Source organism: Ictidomys tridecemlineatus, chromosome 12, assembly GCF_052094955.1.
Source record: "Ictidomys tridecemlineatus isolate mIctTri1 chromosome 12, mIctTri1.hap1, whole genome shotgun sequence".
NCBI lineage: Eukaryota > Metazoa > Chordata > Mammalia > Rodentia > Sciuridae > Ictidomys > Ictidomys tridecemlineatus.
Window position 1 is genome coordinate 27636248 of NC_135488.1, and position 20502 is coordinate 27656749.

The window sequence follows — 20502 nt, forward strand, 5'->3', positions numbered from 1 at the left end:
TCTTGTTACCCTGCTACCTGAGGCCTTCATGTGATCATGTGAGGTCTTCCTATGAGCCTCTAGTCCAATCTTGGTACAAGAGTTTGCTTCAACCTGCTATGCCCTACAGGGACAAGGGTATAAGAACCAAAAGGCTTTGTACAGACACACTCTACTCCCATCAAGATGGGAGGAATGGTCCAGTGGACTTCCATATCCCTGCTCTGGTCTGGGATGCAGCTGCATTTTTGTGTGGACCAGGCACAAACCCTAGGTGTTTTGGTCCTGACAGCCAGGGCACAACACACACTAGGACTCTTTAATGATAGGCATGGAAGCTGCTGGGCTCGAGAGTGTCAGTGCTTGCTGGGGTGTCAGGAGGTTTGGACTCAGCAGGTGCTGTGGTTCAACATGGCTCCCCTGGAGGTGGACACCAGAGTCTCATGATGGATACTCCACACCCAGAAAAATTCTGCAGAGAGAGCAGCTAAATCTCTATTCACATACATGCAAACTAGGACACTAATAGGCCCCTCCATGGCCCCCAGTTGTCTGTGACCCACACCTATCCACCCTAATCATTCTACAATGGCTCCCTTCCCTTCAACCAGCAACATATCCCCTCCCACACACAAGAAAATGACTGCCAACTTCTCTGCTTCAACCTCCATGGTTCAATATACTCCTCCTCAATACCAAGGTCAGTAGAGGATGGCCTGTACCCTCGATATTTCTCTGACCTCCTCTGAACCCAGCACTCACTCCTGCACTTCTGACCTGCACACCCCAAAACACGCAGGCCCACTCGCACCCAGACCTGGCATGCTGCTGCTCTCCCGCCTCCCTCTTCCTCATTTTATGCTCTTTTTCCTGACCTTCCAGAAGCTCTAGTTCAAGAAGACAGGCCTAGTCCAAGGTGTTTGCTGTGGACTCGGTCTTCCCCACTGTGGGCTCCCAGGAGACTCCCCTGCTCGAAGACTCACCAGGATGCTCCTATACTGTGTTGTCATTTCATTTTCCAGGTACACGTGAATGAGGCACCTGCCTCTCACCCGCCTGTTGTACTGGGGCCGTGGGGAGTACCGAGTGGAGACCCCTGATGTCCTGGACTCCGGCTCTGCCCCTTCCCTGGGAGAAGGCTCTGGCTCTGGGATTGGCTGAGGAGCCGATACAGGAACTGAGCTTGTAGCTAGAGGAGAAAAGATGCCAACATGACTGCCTTGCCCTGACCTTCCCACAGACAGACAATACCCCTACTGCCAGGAAGAACTCAGGCCCTTAGCCCACACAGGACCTCTTTGCAGACTGGGGTCACTTCCTGAATGGACAAAGGCTTATCCTAATTTCCAGCCCAACACCAGGCATACAGACTCCCTGCAGTGGGACAAGAGTCGGACCTCTCCTCATATACCCTTAGGTACTCACCCCGGTCCGCCTGGCTCTCAGGCGCTGCCTGGCTTGATATGCCATCTTCAGTTGTGGCCAGGAGGTGGTATGTTTGATGCTCCAGGTACAAACCAACCAGCAAGAGCCCCATATATGGCAGCAGCTGCTGCAGACTCAGAGAGCCTGGAGGCTGATGGAAAGCCTCGGTGTAGAAGTTAATCCAGGTCCCCAGGAAGGAAGGTGAGGCACTGTGGGGAGAAAGGTGTGGAGTCAGCAAAACCCTGGCTTTGCCTTCGCCACGGCCTCCAGAGAAAACCTCTGACCCTACACTGGGGAGAGCAGTCTTTCCTCAGCCTTCCCAAGTCAAATCACCTTGCAGGTCCCTATTCTGGAAACAGGAGCCCACCCTCTTGACCCCAAGCCCATTCTATGTTGAAGTTGGTCCAGGGGTCCACCATAGTCACTGAAGAGGACAACGTGCAGTTATGCCTCATGGAGTCAGGGATGCAGTCACATGTAGGATATGTACTCATGGCACCTGCGGTTTTAGGCTGACCCCCATGAAAAGGGACACAATGGCGGTCATTTGCACTCCATTTTTCACTGAATTATGAAATGTGACTGGAAACGTGTTTTCACACAGTGGGTGCTTTCTCCATGTTCATCAGTGAATGAGCCCAAACTGCTGATTCCCACATCTCTCTGGGTGTGGGAGCTGCCATGTCCAAAGCCCCTGTCCAGCTATGTCCCAGCTAGGACGCTCTGTCCCACTATGTATACTAACATGTCTTTATTAACCCAAAAGTGCTTTTCCCAAGGCCCGAGTTTTGAGACGCCTCTGGCACAGATCTACGTTCTTCAAGAAGCCAATATCACACCAGAAAGACCACCTGGCCTCGCTGAGTCCACCTGGGAATGAGCTCAGTTCACACCATTGAGCTGTGGTGCCAGGTGTGTGGGGACTGCTCCACAGACCTCTGTGGATCAGCTGGAGTCAGGATGGTTTCTCTGCCTAAGAGGGAAAGTTCACTCCCCTTGCAAGGCTGTGGCAGGCACCTCCAGGACTCGTCCCATTCAGGGCTGAAATTCCACTATGAGTGTGGTCCTCTATCTCATTAGGTATCACAAACCTTTGGGTCCCTGAGAGGTACATGGCAGCCCCAAGACCCAGGCATGAGGGGGCTACACACTTGGGCTTGGTGGTCTGGTGCTTACCTTGGGAACAAAAGATCCAGCACCTGCTGGGTGGGGATGGAATCCCAGGAGATTAACCCCATGTTGCTGCTGAAATGTAGGTTCCTCCCACAAATTACAGGCAGGAGCTCATTCCTAAGCTGGTCCTGCCTGTAAGGTTCAAGGCTCTGTACCCTGAAGGGCTCCTCCGTGTTCTCATCATTTTCACCCTGGGTTGGGACCAAGAATGGTGGGTTCAAAATGGAAATGGTGACAAACAGAAAAATGACTTGTGCCAATACACTAGAGTCAAAGCACAATGGGACAGTTCCCATCAGTACAAACACACACACCACACACACACACACACACACACACACACACACACACACACACACACAGTCAGAATAGGAGTCCTGGGCCATTCATCAGGGATCAGACTAGAGGGCCTGCTGGGCTCAACTGCCCTGTGCTACTCACTGTTACTCTTGAGCTCCTCTGCGACAATTGCCAGAGGATCTGGCGTCTAAGTTGAAGCCTCATCCAGTGCATCCACAAAAGGGCTAGTTGGCCCCCCTGAGATTCCTGGGAGCCTGAGGCTCGGCATTGTTTGCAAGGACAGGGGAACATCCTTCTCACTCCAGTTTCTCCAACCAAATGAGCTCGGTCAGTTAAGTGGGTGCCTGGATACCAGGGTTCCATGTTCTGTTTGATCCATTGTCAAGGCAATGATGTCATTTCCTGTGCCCATACCTGAGCCTCTTTTCACATAAGATCACTTTCAAAAGCCCTATGGGCTGCTGATTTCTCCTCCATGCCTACCCATCTCAGGTGTGCATGTGTTCACCAACAAGTACCCAAATACCCCCACCAGCATCTGCCCTGCTTGGTGCCTCTAGAGTTCCAGCTTGGAGCCTTCAAAAATGCATTCATAACCAGTCCTTCCCTCTCAGCAGCCTTTGGACCCTGGTCCCATCATTGTGCAACTCATGGTGTGCCCAGTCTTTTCTGGAAAGTAGGGTAGCATCTAATCAGGGATTGGTGTCTCTGATTCATACATAGCATATGGTTTCTATGAAATCCAGTGAGGGAGCAAGAGTAACGAAGCTGATTGCACAGAGGACCTCAGGGAATACTGACAGGCCAAATGAAAAATATGTTCCAGCTAACCATTGGTATTTGGGCTTCTCAGCCCAGTCCTGTTTTTAAAAAAGGTGCAGACGGGCAGTGTTCATTAAAAAAATGTCTACCATTTAAAAGTGGGTAATTTAAATGGCATCTAGTTACACATCTGCTAGAATGGTCTGGCAACATATGAATTTCATTCTAACAACAACAACAAAACATAGAAAAAAACATAGACATAAAGATAAAACCTTGTCTTCACCAGGATGCCTAGAAATAGGTTTTATTTGGCTCATGCAAATATCTTTCAATAGAACTTCTAATTTCTGAATGAACTCATTCAATTTTATAATGTCTGAAACCCTCTGTGAGCATGGGAAGCACTGCTGACAAGACACCAGAGAACCAGAGCACTTGTGCCCTCTACAGGGGTGTCTCTTGGCTATCACCAAAGACCGTTCCCCTCCCAGGGCAGCTGAGAGCAAGCTGGGCCTTGGAGCAAGGATTAGTGTTTAGGTATAGACTATGCAAGCAAAGGACAATGTCTTTAATAAAACTAAAATTAAAAAGTCACATTGAAAAATTTTTAAAAAGAAGAAGAAAATAAGGTCAAGTAGAGGAACGGGCAGAGGCATCCAGAGGAAGCCCATTTTCACAGGAGAAAATCCCCCAGTGAAAAGCATCAGAATAGATACCAAGAAAAATACCAACAAAAACAGTGTGCTCCCACTATGTATCTACTCCACATGCAAAAGTTAGAAAGCTAGATAATACAATCCTGCCCACAGGTAGAGCTATTCAGAAGAGCCACCTGGCAGTGCTTAGTCAAAGAAGTAAACATGCACACTTTGATCTAGAAATGCCACCTGTGTGTAAACCAGGTGGTGCTTAAGCAGTTTCACAAGGGGACATGCACAGGGAAATTTATCCTCAGGTTCCTTATAGAGTTGTCTGTGCTTACAGAAGGTTGAGGGCTGTCAGGGTGCCCACAATTGGGAAAGTGAAATGCTTAAAAGGTAATGGATGCCAACCTGGATATATTAATAGAAATCAATGAAAAACAATAGATTTACATGACAGTAAAATCCCTGAGTTCAAGTTCTTGCTAGCCTACCTACCAACAATCATGCTTGGTTAAGACACTGACATACTTCAAGGCAAAAAAAATGAGAAAATATAATGTCATTATTACTTTTCTTAAAAGCAAATAAGGAAATGGTAATATTTACCCAGCCATGACCTGTTATGCATAATATGTGAGATTATTGTGGACATGTTGGTAAATAATGATCTACTCAGATACGTTCCGTGACTCACCAAATGCAAAGGTCCATGAAGAATTACCGTCTCCACACATGAATTCATCGTCAAAAGCCTTGAGACAACAGGGGCTTCACAAAATGGCTTCTTGGCCAACTTGATGAGTGCGTCCTCGGACAATGCTTCCACCTGAAAGATGTCACCAACTTGTTCTCATTCACATTTCCACAGTGCCACAAAAAAGAAACAAAGTCTGATACTCTATTGAGTGAATCCTCAAGTGGACCAAACACCATACTTCCTTCCATATTTTAGAATTAACAAATGCAACTTCAACTCAATAACTTGCATTAGGCAACATGCAACCACAACCTTCCCCTGAGCCAGGGAAGCTGACCCCTCTCTGAATTCAGGAGGTCCTGGCCCCACCAGCATAAACACGAAGTTGACACAAACCTGGCACTTTGATTCTGTGAATTATGGTCAGGACTGATGAGTCAGCTTTGTTGGGATAACTGCTAAAGGAGGACTGTGTATCCCTTAATTTTCTAGCCAATGGCCTCTGGAAAGAGCCATTTATCCTGGTTTAAGGCCTTACTTTTAACGTGTGCGGCCTATTCTCAGCCATAGTGGCCTCTTGTTTTCTTTACATTTAATGTTTCATAAAAGCAAATGGCTCCGAAGCTTCTGAGACAGGTGAATGTCCCTGTTAGCTGCCTGCATTTGGAATTTATCAAAGATCTTTACACGGAGACTCTTTTCTGTCAATTCCAATCTTGAATCACAGAAGTGCTCCTCACAGGGGAGGACACTAGGGTGGCCTCTCCATGCTGTCCCCTACCTGTGCGTATGGCAGGCTCCCTGTGGCACCTGAACACCTGGGGCAGCTGTGCAGGAGCTGGGAGGGGGAGCTGAAGCGGGGCTGGCAGGCTGGCTTGTTCACCCACTTTGTCTCCAAACTTAGGAAGCTAGACCTGGACGGTGTGCATGGGAAGTAGGTTTTCTGAAGCTCTCTTATTTAAGGCTGCGAGTTTTCCTGGGGACATCCTGGACCGAACCCTAACCACCTCCCTGCCCCCTGATTCTGCCTCAGCTTTCATCTGACCCAGGTGCTGCCCCCTAGGGGAGACTGGGGAAGCTGCACCTCTCTCCCTCCTTGGTTCCTCTTGGGAAAGGAAGGCTGCACCAGGGTACCAGAGGCAGATGAATTCCAGCTCTGCTAGAACCTTCCTGGATGAGGAGTGGTGTGTGTTGGGGATGCTGAGAAATAAAGTCTCTCCGGTAGGGCCCTAAAGAGGATCGCACTCGTTTCGCTGAAATGCGGGTGACAGGGTCTCTCTCTCCCCCCAAGGCAGGATCTTTGTCTGGGTTTATGATGTCGTCATTCTAATCAACGCCATGTTAATTGCCCTGGATGAGAAGAACCCCTTCATCTCCTAGCCGAGTGGCTTTTCCTTTCTCTGTAGTTCTTGAGATCCTCCTGAAGTTGTACACGCATGAGCCCAGAGCCTATTTTGAAAGGAAGCAGTTCTGGAACTGGTGAGTGTGTGTCCTAGGGAGGGGACAGGGGACTTCCTGTCACAGTTCAGAGACATGGCTGCAGGTCTCCAAGCTCCACCTGTGTAGAGGCATCTTATAACAAGCTCTTGGAGGGGAACCCTCTGTGTGGGTAAAGGCGGAACTTCCCAAAGTCAATTTGAACTGTCTAATTAAAATGAGAACCACAGACCTTGACATCCTGGAGTTGGGAAGGATCTTTAAAAGAAGGAAGCCCAATGTTTTTCTCTACTTTCTCACAATACTTCTTTTTTATAAAAAAAATTTTTGTTCTTTTTAGTTATAAATGACAGTACAGTGTATTTGGACCTATACATACATGGAGTATAATCTCCCATTCTTGTGGTTGAACTTGGTGGTATGGAGTTCCACTGGTCGTGTATGCATATATGAACTTAGGAAAGTTACGTCCGATTCCTTCTACTGTCTTTCCCATTCCCAGCTCCTCCCTTCCCCCCACTCTGCCCTGTCCAACCTGGTGATCCACCCCTATCCCACCTATGGTCACTCACAATACTTCTGACACCAAGTGTGTGTTATTTTTTCTCACACCTACCAACTGTCCAACTCTCTGGTCGTCAATTTTGTGTCCTGCAATTCAGTCAAATTTGGACACAATTTGTCCACAGTTAGCATCAAATACCACAGGTTGAGGGCTGAGCCAAGACTGAGGACAGTCCCCAAGACTGTCCTCTCTCCAGACACCAACTGCATGTCCACATTAACACCTGTGATGCTGACTGATCGCCTATAAATCAGAGGTGACCAGAAAAACACTTCGGTTACTAGATTTCTGGTTGTTGTACAAGGGTACAGCTCAGGTCAGCCAGACTGAGAGGTACAGGGTACAGGAAAAGGGGTGCACAGCTCCCATACCCTCTCCAGGTGCGCCCTTCCATGCCCCTCAGTAACCCAGAAGCTCCCCCAACACTATTGTTTTTTTTGTGGAGGCTTCGTTATGTGTGCATGACAGATTACACATTGGCCATTGGTCATCGACCCAATCTTCAGCCCCTCTGCCCTCCCCAGAGGTACGGGGCAAGGATGAGGGTGGGGCTGGAAGTTCTAGCTCTCTGATCCCCTGGTAGGTTCCCCTGTGGATTCACATCCCCATCCTGAGGGCCTTTCCCAGGGCGACCTCATTAAGCTCAGGTGGGGTTGAAAAAGGGCTTGTGATGAATAGCAAAGGATGCTCCTTCCACCTCTGTCACTTATCACTGGAGAGACAGGGCTCTTAGGCGTTCAGGTCATGAGACTAGGGATGAAGGCCAGGCATCCTAGAACATCATGGCCAAGGAGGCATTTCCTTTGGCAGCTTCCTTGGCCCGCTCCCTAACCTCACTGTCAGAAACTCAGCCTGTGTGGCTGGCCAGCGGGCTGTTGGCCAGCCCTCCCCTGAGCGGTGGACATGTCTCCCACGAGCCTTCCCTTCTCCAGGCCGCTGGTCTCCACCCTCGGCCCTGGTGCTGTGTGCCAGCTGGTGCGTCTTGAGCTGCTGTGTGTCGAGCTCTGCAGGGCACAGAGATGCAAGCCGCAGGCTGACTTTGGTGGTGCACAGCTAGGCGGGGTCTGACCCCAGTGACCACTGCTCTTAGTGCCAGGAAACTTCTCCCGAAGTGCACGTGGCTGGGGGGGGGGGACCTGGTCGGTGTTTTCTTCTCCTTTAGCACCACTGTCAGGAAAGTCATGGCACGATGAATTCTACTTCCATTAAGTCGTAATGCACATAGTAAAATTAATACCAGGAAAGACCTACTGTGCATTCTGCAAGTATTCTTCACCGGATGGGCACAGTGGTGCACGCCTGTGTTCTCAGTGTCTTGGGAAGCCGAGGCAGGAGGATGGTGAGTTCAAAGCCAACCTCAGCAACTTAGCAAGGCCCTAAGAAACTCAGCGAGACCCTGTCTCTAAATAAAATATGGAGATAAAAAAAGAGGCTGAGGATGTGGCTCAGTGGTAAAGCACCCCCTGGTTCAATTTCTGGTGCCCAAAAAATAGAAAAATAAAAATGTTCTTCACGAGTATAGACTTTTGTGGAAGGCGAAGTGATGTGGGTTAGTGATTCCTGCATCTCTGCAGGTGACTCAGAGCAGCCAATGAATGATCATGGGATGGTTCAAGCCTAGTGTTTCTTGCTTCCCATGCAGTGACCTAAAAGTTCCAGAAATGAATTTTAGCACTGGCTAGTTATCTCACATAAGCTGTTTGTTCAGTTTTCTGGGGACCCATCAGAGCCTGAGCTTGACATGCCTCTCACTTGATTCTTAATGGACTTTGCTTTTGCCATTAGGTTTGACACGCTGATCATAATCGCAGCCTGATGGCCACGGTGGCTGATGCCACCATTCAGTCAGGTCAGTGCCTCCAGCTCTAGGCTTCACGGAGGATCAGGTGCTTACTCAGTTCTCTGTTGAAAATCCACCCTGCACTGTGGAGATTTGGGGGCCAGGAAGGGGGACACCAGAAAATTATTAAAAGTGTTCCGTATTCAGGTTGGAGATGTGGTTCAGTGATAGAGCACTAATCTGGGGTTGAGTCGCTCATAAAACAGTGGTGATTTGCAGATGGCCGTGCATGGCCTCCCGATGCTTTGAACCTTCTCTGGATTCTTTACAAGCCCCAATGTGTGTAAACGCTACGTAAATAGTCCCTGCCCCGGGTTCTGCTTAGGGAGAGACAAGATGTTTTTCTGAGTACTTTCCGTCTGCAGTTTTGAAGTCCATGGAAGAGGACCTGCAGAGGTGGAGAGGGGCTGCCAGGGACCACGGGCATCCCTCTCAGGGCGCTGGTTGGTTAGGGGCACACCCACTGACCACACCCTCTCCTTTCCCCTGGGTTCTCCCACCATCATGGAGCACCCCACCACCAGGGCAGAAGGAGGAAAAGGTGCCTACGGCCTCGCCCCGCCTGCCCCGCGAGGAGCCCGAGCAGGGAGCGGCAGGGACTCTCTTGGGCTTTGTGCATGGACAGGCGTTCATTCCCAGTGGGCAGAAGCAGGGAAGGGTCACCCACTCTCACTGGAAGACTGGAGAGGGGCAGGAGCCCAGGGATGGGGCTGCCCGAGCGGGAGGCGAGAAGGAGCACCGAGCAGAGACAGCGTTCGCGGGTGCTGCCCCCGGCTCCTGCCCCCAGCCTCCCACCTTCATCCTTGGAGTTGAGGTGTCTCCCGTGGCAGAGGCAAGGAAGGGAGCAGGAAACCCGAGTCACCCATCTTGGTGTCATGCCTGCCGTGTCCCCAAACTGAGCAGAGAAGGAATGAGACGCTGGGGAGGGGCGGATGGGGCACCCCAAGGGCTCCATCGCCACCTGGTGCTGGGTGCTCCCCCTGGCCCAGTTCTGACTGCCCCAGAGGCCCAGGAGAGCTCTCCTGCCTGTTGGACAAGGAGGCCAGCGTTGGGCCTGAGAGGACAGACATCCCATCCTCTGGATGTCAGACCCTGGACACGAAGGATGGGGGGAGCTGTCACAAAGGCCAGGGCTGCTGGATGCCCACCACCAGGGTGGGACCTGCAATGTCCCCCACCCCCAGCCCACCAGGACGCGGGGACTCCCAGCATGAGATGTCATGACCCCCGACCCCTGCAACCCCACGTTACCTGTGTTGGTGGCAGACTGGGTGGCCCCAGGCACCGGCCGGGCTGCCTCTGTGGGGCATTCTGTGGCCATCCTCAACAAGCCAGCAGACCACCATGCAGAGGGCATCGAGGGCAGCAAATGCCACCAACTGGCATTGGAACAAATCTGTACAGGAACACGACCCCTGTCAGTGGTCACAGGGCACTGGGTCCCCTCCCACTTGCATGAGGCCTGAGCCCCCTACCCCACCCACAGGAGCCCACACCCCAGGGACACTTCCAGGCTCCAAGAAGACCCTCCCCTTGAGGCCTGGTCTGGGTGCCCAGCACTGTCCTGTGCTTTCTTGTCCACCTCTGCCCGCTGCCCGGGCCCCTTCCCAGCTGCCTGTGTGGGTCTCATCTTGGTCAGAAACCACCTCCCTGGACGTGGGAGGGGGACCTCCGTTCAGACGGTCCCAGGAGGAATCAGCACATTGCCGTGCCAGAGAGAGGGCCACTTCCAGGGTGAGCCTTAGCAGGTACTGGACCAGCAAATCAAGGTGACAGCAGTGTGCCAGCCGGTCCCCAGGAAAAGCTGGTGGGCAGTTCCCCTCCTGGGGCTCTGGCTGGGGCTGATGCTGTGGGAAGGAGACGAGCCTGAGAGAGCGCAGCCGAGAAACGCTCACTCTACAGAAATGCTCTCAGGGCCTCCCACAGAGGGGCAGGCAGTGGACCAAGGACTGACACAGGACTGGTGCAGCCCTTGATGGAAATAGTCCAGGAGAGAGGCCAGGGGACCTGTCACAATGGGGAAGGAGAGGGTGAGGCCACAGAAAAGAGAGAAGCAATACAGAGGAGGAGGGGAGGGGCCTAGGATCCGGGCAAGGGGTGCCTGGGCTGGAGCTGCTGGCTGTCCTGGACAGAGTGGGCCGACAGCTCCACCTCACACCTCAGAATGGGCCTCATTGGGAAATAGGTTCTTTGCAGGTGGATTAGTCAAAATGGAGTCATCTTTGATATCGGGGGACGCAGCTGTTCTCACTGCCGTCCTATGAGAAAAGGAGGGACACACAGGGAGGAGGTGGCCTGTGGAGACCGACACAGAGACTGGGGCGAGGTGGCCACAAGCCCAGGGCTACCTGGGCCATGGGGAGCTGCGGGGAGGATGAGCTCTCTCAGCCAGGGTGACCTGTGGCCACAGAGCTGGGAGGGGACAAACGTGTCTATATGAAGCCACCTGGTGTCTGGTCATGTTTATACAGATGACCCTGCAGGAGGTGTGTGTGGAATGGAAGGTGCGGGGAGGAGCGGGAAACGTGGAGGGGGAGGTGAGGCAGAGGGACCATTTTGCAGATGAGTCTTGACTGTCAGGGAGACAGAGGGAGAGAGACAGGCCGCGGGGCCCCCAAACATGACCAGGTGAAGGGGACACTGATGCTTTACAGACAGAAAGACTCTCATTCATTCATTCAACAAACAAAGTGCACCTACTAAGTGCCAGAAACTGATCCGGGCTACAGGGGTCAATAAGAACACAAGCCCTGGCCGCCTGGCATTTATTTTTTGCATTACAGATAGATAATAAATACAAACAAATTCAAAAAGTTAAAACAAGTTAAAGACCAAGGAGCGTTGGGCAGAGGGGAGGAGGGATGGGATGCTGGTGAACTCATGGACTTCGACACAGCACGTCTCAAGGCCCCTTGTCAGCTGCGGCTCCATGGCCCCTGGCCCAGGGTCGGCCTGGTCTCTGAGGTTCTTCCACTCGACACAACATACCTTGGCCACAGGGACTCCTGGTCCTCCCAGGGTCTTGCTGGGCTCTGCTTTTTCCCCACTGAGGACACCAGGGGTCGGGGGCCACCAAGCTGTCCACTGGCCTTGCCGAGGCCCTCAGCCTTCCAGGCTGGTGGCCAGCCTGCCTCTGCCTCCTGGCTCCGTGCTGCACCTCTGAGGCCAAGTGACCACCTGCTCTGGCACCTGGTTGTCCCTGTTCTCTGAGCCAGGAGCATGGCCCCAGGCTGGCCCCCCAGAGGCCGCAGCAGACAGCACCTGGGCCAGGGTGGTTCCCGCGCCCCAGCACCCGCAGGCAAGAGAACCTGCGCCTCACGCCCCACCCAGCAGCTGCCCTGTCCCCAGCTGGCCTGGGGACCCCTCGTCCTGCCTTGTCTTGCCTCGTCCTGCTGCCTGTGCCCAGAAAGGAGGCGGGAGAGCTCCTGGCAGCCACACGTGCTGGGCACTGGACCCCTCCAGCTCGCTGCTGTGCTCCCGTGACCCCTGGGTGTGAGGAGCTGGGCGAGGACACAGAGGGAGGAGGTCTGAGGGCCACCTGGCTGCTCCTGCCCCGCCCTGGCAGCTGCTGGAAGGATCAGTGGATGCGACATGACCTTGAGTGCTGAAGGACACCAGAGGTGGCAGGGGCATCCTCGGCTGGGGTGAGCGTTTGGTGGCCCTGGTCCTCACCCACATGAGCCCGTGAGTGTGGACGTCAGCTCCAGGGGCCACATCTCCTGGACAGCCTGCGTTGCCACCAGGCCTTGCCCACTTTGCGTTCCCAGGGGGCTGGGGCAGAGGTGCCTTGGGAAAAGACCCCACACATAGGTGTGTTGGGGGGACAGGAGTGTCCCAGGGCAGGGTCAGTCCAAGGCTCCTGCAGCTCCAGGTCCTCCTACTGAGACCTTCTCCCTGCCTGTCCCCAGGGACCCGAAGCTGGCCCTTCACCCCGGGGACCCCAGCATCATCCTCCCTCCATCCACACGGAGTCCAGTGGACATCCCCCTAGGGCTCTCAGACCTGCCCCATTGCACTGGGTGCTGGGTGGCATCCCTGTGCCCGCTCTCCTGTGATGCCCTCGGCAGCGTCCCCCGCCTTCATGCTGGCCCATTCCTGACCCCACAGCTCCCTACCATGTGGTCCCCCCTCCTGCACCCCACAGCTCCCCACTGTGCACCCCTCCTGCACCCTACAGCTCTCCATTGTGCACCCCCTCCTGCACCTCACAGCTCCCCACTTGCACCCCCCTCCTGCACCACACAGATCCCCACTGTGCAGCTCCCCGCCTGCACCCCACAGCACCCCACTTACACCCCCCTCCTGCACCACACAGCTCCCCACTGTGGGAACAGGGACTGCAGAGGTCCCCACGCCTGGCCAACAGCCCTGCTCAGAGGCTGGCAGGAGCAACTGTAAGTTCCCATTTGAGTCCAGGCCAAGACCCCGTCCCCTCACTGTCCCTGAGCCTGCCTGGTGCTGCCGTGGGTAAGGGTCCCCCACCAGCCATTGACCAGTTGCACACGTGCAGATCCGTGTGGTCTGAGCTCTCTGCAGGGTGACCTCTGCCTCCCAGCACCTCCCTCGCCGCCTGGGCTGACCCCCTCTGGAGACGCAGGGCCATGTGTTGCCATAACAACCCTCTCGCTCCAGGAGGTCCCTGTGCAGCTCTCCTCTGGGGACTCTGCGGAGTGGCTTCCATGAAAGAGATGGGAGGCCAGACCCTGCCCTCTGTTCTTGGGGTGTGGAGCCCCTGTCCACCCGAGAGAGGGCCAGCAGTGCCCTGGGCCTTCTGGGCACTGGTCAGCACCCAGCTGGGCCACTGGCACTGGGCTCAGGCATCTGCACGTCCACTCAGGACGTTGTGCCATAAAGCCTGGGGGAGAGAAGCGAGCCCAGGGCCCTTTCTCCTGGGAGCCCAAAGCCCCCCAGGGTGGGGTGTCTAAGGCCCCCAGGTCGTGGCCCTGGGGTGTGGACCCAGGCCTGCTCTTGGTGGTGGTCCTCGGATCTTGGGTGGGCACCCTGCCCGTGGATTAGATGTGACTTGAGCATGTCCCCAAGGGCTCATGTGTCAGGAGTGGCCCTCAGCATGGGGACGTTGGGAGGTGGGATCTGTGGGGGACAAACCAAGGACAATGACAGGAAGAAGCAAGGCCGCTGTCCAGTGAGCCCCTGGTGGTAGGGCAGCCAGTCCCCTGAAGGTCCTCTGACCCCGTCTCAGGAGGCGGCCTCTTTCTCCCTTACATGGCCCCTGTCGTTCCACCGTCTGCCACCGGCTCCTCCCCAGAGGCCCAACTGGTGCCCCCCACTCCATCTCGGATGCGGAACCTCCAGATCCAGGAGCAAAATGAAGCTTGATTCGTCGCGACCTCCGCCTGCCAGGGTGACTCACCCAGGAAACGGTGATGACCAGCTCAGCTCTCCAGGGGCCACAGCCATCCAGCTCCCAGAACCCGGGATCGCTGGGAGAAGCTCACACGTCCGCCATATGCCGGGGGAGGCTTAGGGTGTGAGAAAGACTGGGCCTAGGTCAGGAGGGGCCCCGGAGGACCCTCCCCTGCCGCAGCTCAAAGCCCCAGAAAACAGGGGATGACGCTCGGGCTTCCTTGTCCTGCAGAATCCTGTGGACAGGACGCATAACTCTGGACAATCCCAGGGACACAGAAGCCTCTCTCCACGCACGTAGCCTTCCTGCCCCAGGGATAAGGCCCCGGAAATACATTTACTCTGGGAAACCCTCTTTCGGCAGCTGGGTCTAGTCAACCCCTTTCAAACAGGGGCTGTTAAATGCCAATAGCTTTGATTTTACATTTAAACCCAGTTGAAAGCTTTCCAGGCTCCTAAGAGAAAACGCTGGTCAGAGGACTTGGCTTTTCAACCGGTTTCTTTCAGAAACTCTTTTAAAACCGTAACCGCCACTTATAAATTATAGATTCTGTCCCTGGCCTCTCATGTTCGGTTACATAACCTTGTTATGTTAACATAAAAATTAAACACGAGAGATGAATCAGCTAAATTGGATTCACTTATATAGATCAAACGCTGAGCCCAACCGGGAGCCAGAGGCCCTAAGTGCAGCCAGGGAGGAATTGGCTTCTCGGGTGGGTCTTGATTGGGTGGAGAAGGAGGGGAGGTCTGAGGACTAAGCGCCAGCCTTCAGGGTCGGCCGGTTCTGACCCTGCAGCCTGACAAGTTCTCACAAAGTGAGGAAGGGGCTGCCGGGGTCGACGGGGAGACCTGGGGGGTCTGGCGGGCACCTGGGCAGTTCTGGGTGCCCTCCCTCCCCGCTAGGCCATTTCCAAGCCTCTTTTCGTATATTATCTCCTCTGATGCTCCCCGAGCAGAGCGGGGTGGGGGGAAGCAAGTTCCGTCGTCCCAGTTCTGCTAATTGAAGTGCAGAGGCTGAAAGGCTTCCAGGCCCTCTGTAAACAGGGGCCTCCTCCAACGGAAGAGAATTCAATCAAGCCACCGGATTGTTACTAGTCTAGACGCGGCTTGGCCTGAGTGTCCAAGTCCTGGTCTAGCCCACCGTCCGGATGCCAGTCCCCCCACCCATCCACCCCACACTCGGAGCTCCAGCGCCCTGGAGCCATCCCTCGTCCATCCCAGGACTCCCTGCTCCTCAGCCCTGTCCTCAGCCTTTGGGGCTCAGGTTGGACACTGCCCCAGAGCCCTGGGTTCAGCGTTCTCCTCTGTGCTCAACAAGTCCTTGCCCTCTGCCCCTCGTAGCTCCATCGTTCCATTTGAGCAGCCCATCTCCCTGCCTGTGACCCCCGGACTCCAGTCCTGGAGGCAGGCGCCTCCGTCTGGGCATCTGCAGGCGGCTGCACAGCAGGACTCTGTGTGTGTCAGCTGTGAGGCCTGGACACACGGCTCAGGCAGGACCTCAGCCACAGGTGTGGTGGTTGTTCCTCAGCAGTGTCCCCAAGACAGTCTGTCCTCTCCGAGCGGCCTTCTCCCTGGGGGTGCACGGTGTGTGCTCGGCTGGACTCGGGCCTCATCGACACTGGCCCACGTGCTCTCTAGAGCCAGTGCCTGAGGCTCCGACCTGACTCCACAGTGTCCCTCTGACCCCTACGGGCACCTGGCACCTTTTGCAGGAGGGGGAAGCACCATTGCCTTGGACGGTGCTGGGGTTCCCAGGAGGGCCGGAGCAGGGGCCAGGCTGGGGAGTCTCCTGGGAGTGCCTCTGGGGACCGTGGCAGTGGGAGGAAGCTCTCCGGGCATCACAGGGTGGGGGCCTGCCACGGTCAACACTGGGGAGTCTACACCAGCTCCGAAGCCCAGTGGTTAGTGTCGGGAGCTCAGGTGGGGGTCGGAGAAGGTCTGATGTGGCATTCCCAGGGGGAGCTTACCAAGTTCTCACGTGCAGAATCCCATCAAAAGCCGCATCAAAGGCAGGGTGCCCTCTGCAGCCAGCACTGCGTGGCCAATCGGCAGGTCGTGCAATGGTTTTAAAGCTACCTTCCAGCGTGGAAATGAGAAGGCAGGCCCAGGGGTTCTCGCAGGTGGCAGGTGAGGGGAGGTGGCATGTGAGGGCAGGCCCCACTCTGCCCTCCACACATGGCCGTTGTCTGCAGGAACCTCTGGGAGCCGCCCCTCTGTGGTGGAAAGTAGTGTTCACGTCCCGATAGACTGAAGCTGACCGAGGACTGCGGTGGCTTCAGCTGACCGCAATCTGGTCCCTGCCCTTGGCTCTGGGCAGGCCCTGCTGCCCCACGTGGTGGTTGACACAGCCCCAGGGATACTTTGGGTCTTCCAAGGCAGGGTCATGAGAAGCTCACAGCGGCCACCTGGGCCTTGTGGAAGATGGGCTCTTGGGATTCCTGCTGGGCAGGGAGTCAGACACCCTGTAACAGACCTGACACCCAGGTTCAGCCACACCGTGAAAGCCAAGCCCGGGGAGGATGCTGACCCTGCAGAGAGAGCACATGCAGATCCCAGAGCTGGGGCCCAGTGCCCGAGCCAGCCAGGAAGCCATCATCCAGGAACAAACCCCAATGTCGAGTCTTCCTCACGTCTCAAATGCAAAACCAACGAGATCGTGAGCACAAGAACCTGGCTGTTCCCAGCCCGAGAGCTTCAGAGTGGTCTGTGCTATAGCAAGAGATCCCCAGAGCCAGAGCCCAGACTCCCACCGAGTTCAGAAGGATTCGAGCCCGAGTCCCGAAGACAAGCATGATTAGCACCAGCTCCACAAAACCCCCCACTTAGTCTCCATTTTTTTTTCCAGTAAATGGCATGCTCCAAGGGAGAATAACCAAGGAAAGTTCAAAGTAATAATATCAGAAATCTGCTTCCTTTTTTCTCTTTTGACATTTTATTGTGATATGAAGGCAGATGATGAAAGCCCTGATGGGTATATTTAGTTCCTTTTGTTGGTGAGTGTTCAAAGGTAGGTTCTGTGTTGCCCTGATTAGCACCAAGGATGCAAATACCGGAGCTGCTCCTTCACCACACTGAGTCACGCTGCAGACACGGGGCCCGTCCACCTCCAGGACCAAGCGTCTCATTAATGGGTCCCTTTTCATGAGCCCAGGAGCTTGGCTCCGTCAGAAACTCCCCTGTCTCTGGCTGGGGCACAGCCCAGATGGCCCCACACCTGCCCCCCAGCAAGTGCGCCATTTTCCTCAAGGTCTCTAGAGCGCAAGGGATTGCCTCCCCAGTCACATGCCACTCTGGGATTCAGTGAGCACTCTCTTCTGTCACATGTCACCTCTGGGAGCCAATGGGGGCTGTCACTTCAGTCACATGTCACTTTCAGGATCCTTGGGAGCCCCTGGGAGGCCCTGCTCTGTCCAAGGGGCGGCAAGGCCTGGTCAGGGGCAGGACTACCACCTTCCACCTTGGCAGACACCCTCCTGTCTTGGTCAGTGCCAGCAGGTGGCCCCTGCCCCTGTTGTGCGGCTCAGCCTCTCTCTGGCAGGGCTGCTTGCTGAGCCTCGGGGGCCAGGTGGGCTGCACACCGAGGCCTGGCCCTCTGCTGGTGGCCGTTTGGGCGTTGCTGTTGTTTTTAGGAGCAGGCTCCTTGGTATTACCTCTTCCTTCCTCACACGGGGCTCTCAGGATCCCCGTGCAGAGGGAGTGTGACTGGCCTTCGGATGCTCCATGTCCACCCAGGTGCTTCCCCGCCGCCCAGGAAGCCATTGGGAGCAAACCTGCTTGGGGTCCCCATCCACGCGCGGCATCTCCAGCAGCCCGCTGGTCAGGGGTTTTCCAGATGAGATCCACGGGCATCGCCGGGGCTTGCGCTGGTGGGGAAAGAGAGGAGGTCACCCTCCCGTGTGGCTTAAGTCCTAGGCCAGACAGCCCAAAGCCATCAACCCGAAGGCAGGTAAGTGCAGGTACTGAGAGTGACAAGAGGAGACGGCGTTACAGGGTGCCCTGCGTGGGCCAGGGCTTCCGGATGGGGAGGTGGGGAAGGCTCTGCTGGGACAAGGAGGGACCTGGAAATCCAGGCAGAGGGACAGCAAGGGCAAGGACCAGGAAGCAAGGACCTCGGAGCGTCGAGGAGCACCAGGAGGTCAGGACGGAAAGCGCAGGGTGGCCCTCACCCTCCATCAGCCCCCGCGCCATCGGAGGCCAGCTCCCCCTGACCGCTCTGCTAAGAGGTGGCTCCCACTGGGCACCTTTCTGTGTCTAAGCAGCTTTCTAGGCCTCTAGTCCCTCAGCTCCGTCTGCTGGCCATGTCCCCTGCAGGAGTGCAGCGGGGAAGGGTGGTCTCTGCCTTCAGGGCACAGCCCATGCCTCCTGCTGCTCCTGGAGCAGGGTGGGTGCCCAAGGAGTCACCGCTGAGTGGCTAAGTGAGCGACTCACCCACATGAGCCACCTCGCCCTCGGGGACTTTGTTCCAAGCTCCCCAGGGATGCCGGGAACTGCAGATGGGACCAAACCCTATAAGTGCTGTGGTTTTCTTTTCCTGCCTGCGCCTGGCTGTGGTGACATTGAGTTATAAAATAGGCACAGGAAGAGATGAGGGAGGACGGCTGATCATAAACTAGAGCAGCTGGGACAAGAGACGGCCGTGACGCTCCGAGTTGGCACTTCCTCTGTCCCTCCTTCACTGTGCCATGCTGACCACAGGTGACGGCAGGGAGCAGACACCATGGAAACTGGGGGTCTGCTGCAGCTGGGGAGGATTTAGCACGTGGGTGTCCATCTTCGGGCCTGGAGGACAGGCCTCCCGCTGTCCTCACACACACCATTGTGACAATGGCACAGCCCCACTTGCTGCAGGCTCTTGTTCACCAGGTTTGTCTGAGAAGTTAGTCACCTCCAGGGTGGGATTGTGGTGGTGTCTGTTCTGTGGATGAGGTGACGAGAGCGTGAGAGGTCACACCTCACCCAGTGTCACGCAGATGCTAAGGGACAGGAATGGGACTCTCTGGAATCTGCAGCCTGCAGAGCTCGGACACCCGGCATGGAGCAGGACTGGGTTCAGGGCCTCTTCCCCCAGCTTCTGCCTCCTGTCTACACCCTCTCTGTCACCGAGCAGCACATCAGCTTCTGTCCCCCAGGTGGAGTGTCGTGGGGCCGTGAGACCCTCTGGAGCCAAACTGGGCTCTACCTCCCGGGAGCCGCTCATCTCGGGCAAGTGAGTGTGCTTCCCTGTGCCTGGGTTTTGCCATCTGTAAGACAGAAGTCATCAGGACGGCGGCCTCGCATATCTCTCAGGAGGCTGAACACACTTATCCTGGAGAAGCTCCGTGTGACAGTTGGGCCAGCCTTGCTGGCACCCTAGAGACCAGGCAAGGTGGGGAATCCAGCAAGGTCCCACCCTTCCCGGTGGCCATGGGGGTGGGGCAGCCAGACAGCCAGGGAGCTGGGTCCCCAAGGGCGACAGCTCCTCTGCTAAGAGAGGGGACCTGTGTGCTGCCTGTCTGGAGACGCACCGGAGGATAAAGTGGCCCCAGGCAGAGAAGGGAGCAGAAAAGCCCTGAACTTTTAGCAAGTTCTGAAGACGGCACAAGGGCAGTGTGGCAGGGCGCTGTGTCCACCCACAGTCACCAGCTCTTCCCAGGTCCTCAGGGAGGACAGTCACAAGACACAACAAACACCAGGGCAGGCCAGAGACCAGGAGGGCCCCCTTGGTGGCACCCAGCCCCCACTCCACTCCCAGGAGGCAAACTCCCCCAGCCAGTCCAGGGAAGTGCAGAACGGCATGGGGGTCGGGGGACTGAAGCCGTCCACCCTGGGCGGAGGCAGAGAGGCCCCAGGCTGGACCCAGGGTCCAGAAGAGGTAATGAACAGATGCCTGCTGCCCCTAGGGAGTGGGGACGCTCTCCTGTCCCAGGTCCCCATGGAGGGACATGCTGTGCAGGGACTGAGCTAAACCTGCTTGGGACCAGGCTCAGGGGGCCTTGGACAAGGCCACAGCAGAAGACGAGGCATCTCCCACGCCCACACTTTCATAGGGTCAGGGTCAGGGTCAGGGTCAGAGTCAGGGTCAGGGTCAGGGTTAGGGTTAGGGTTAGGGTCAGGGTTAGGGTCAGGGTTAGGGTTAGGGTCAGGGTCAGGGGTTATGTTTAGGGTTAGGGTCAGGGTAAGGGGCAGGGTCACGGTTAGGGTCAGGGTCAGGGTCAGGGGTTAGGGTCAGGGTTAGGGTTAGGGTCAGAGTCAGGGGTTAGGGTTAGGGTTAGGATTAGGGTCAGGGTCACAGTTAGGGTTAGGGTCAGGGTAAGGGTCAGGGGTTAGGGTT

The 20502-nt window shown here is 55.6% G+C and overlaps 1 long non-coding RNA gene across 1 annotated transcript; it reads right to left on the reverse strand.

Annotated features, from left to right (window-relative positions):
* Positions 1–1391: 1391 nt before the first annotated feature.
* On the reverse strand, positions 1392–14301 carry LOC144369145 (uncharacterized). Its single transcript, XR_013428613.1, has 5 exons — positions 14197–14301; positions 10077–10221; positions 4981–5112; positions 2581–2768; positions 1392–1613 (listed from the first exon to the last, which is right to left on the reverse strand). It is a non-coding gene; the product is annotated as an uncharacterized LOC144369145 (long non-coding RNA).
* Between the last annotated feature and the right edge of the window lie 6201 nt (positions 14302–20502).